Source organism: Anneissia japonica, unplaced genomic scaffold (genome assembly GCF_011630105.1).
Source record: "Anneissia japonica isolate Jap-2015-1 unplaced genomic scaffold, ASM1163010v1 scaffold198_len40635_cov148, whole genome shotgun sequence".
Lineage (NCBI taxonomy): Eukaryota > Metazoa > Echinodermata > Crinoidea > Comatulida > Comatulidae > Anneissia > Anneissia japonica.
The window spans coordinates 18,383-19,920 of NW_022744516.1; the positions used below are offsets into that span (position 1 = coordinate 18,383).

General features: G+C 32.1%; 1 long non-coding RNA gene across 1 annotated transcript; it reads left to right on the forward strand.

Annotated features, from left to right (window-relative positions):
• Positions 1 to 227: 227 nt before the first annotated feature.
• Positions 228 to 1,511, forward strand: LOC117119675. The gene is made up of 3 exons (XR_004447226.1): positions 228 to 299; positions 844 to 915; positions 1,065 to 1,511. It is a non-coding gene; the product is annotated as an uncharacterized LOC117119675 (long non-coding RNA).
• The last annotated feature ends 27 nt before the right edge of the window (positions 1,512 to 1,538 follow it).

Consider the following 1,538-nt stretch of genomic DNA (forward strand, 5'->3'; position numbering starts at 1 on the left):
ATTGATATATTTTACTTTCTCTCGTATAGACGTACCGTAATGTCTTATATAGACCAAGCCCGTTATGATGAATAATGATTAGAGTTGATATTTTTAGTCTTGAGAACAAATTCAGGTGTGAATTGGATTTAAAGTATAAAAAATGTAGGCTACACTCTTTTTTTGTGTTAATGGTTTATTATTTTAAATAATAATAATAATCGTATTGTATATTCTCATTTATTGAGGAATTTGCGTGGTAACAAATTAACTTATCTGAAACAAGGTGTCTTCAATGGTTTGAAAAATCTTGAAACGTTGTAAGTGACAATCGTCTAATAATCTCTAATAATCTGTTTTTGAACATTAATTAAGGTATTTGCCTGACTAATCAAATGTAGAATTTGTTCTTACATATCAATCAATTACAAACCACTCCTTAAATTCACGTATTATCGACAATACTCCAGATGAGTTATCGATAACTAACACATTTACCAATTGTGATTGATCACATGACGAGTATAATTTAGAGATTATGACAATCAGACATTATCAGTTTCATGACAATTCGATTGCATACAAAGAATATATGACTTTACAAATAATTAATTTCACACCATTTACCATTTTCACACATTACCTATTTATTTTATATAAAATTAAATACATGTATGTGTTATATAATTATGTATGTATAAGAATTATCATTTTACGTTGGTTACATACTGATTACAGCTCTAGTGTCAGTTACAAACAATATCAGTTACCAAAATAATTGTTCACAAAACAATGAGACTTCTTAATGATTTTTTCCCTCGTAGATATGATTTGATAGTTTTTATTTGATTAAATTACATTCAGAAATCTGGAAAATAATGAGCTAAGGACCTACAATCCTGATATATTTGATGGACTCACTTCCCTTAAAACTTTGTAAGTTCTTACTATAAATAATTTGTACTACGGTTATCATCTACTACAACTAACACAATCAAATTTCTTATAATAATACTACCATCAACAGCAACAAACATAATGATGATGATATATATTTTGTTATTTTCGTTCAATGTATCACACAGATTATCGGATGAGTTCAGCATCTGCTGCATTATGAAACGTGTTCCCGACTGCCGTCCGACTACTGATCAATTTTCATCTTGTAAAGATCTCTTGAAGAGGGAAGCTTTGCGGATCCTGATGATGATTCTTGGAATTACTGCCCTCATCGGCAACTTAGCTGTTATTATATTGCGCTTGCTGGAAAACGACTTTAATGTCCAATCCATACTCATAACTAATCTTGCAGTATCTGATTTACTGATGGCGGTTTACATGATAATCATAGCAGGAGTGGATCTTTACTACAGGGGGGTGTACGCGACGTTTGCAGAGGCTTGGAAAACCAGTTTCCTTTGCAGTTTCGCCGGCTCTATCTCCACATTATCAAGCGAATGCTCGGTATTCATCTTGATGCTTATGAGTGTTGACCGTGCAGTTAACATAGCTTATCCGTTCAGTAGCAACCTCCTCAATCGTAAAAGGTGCATTATAAC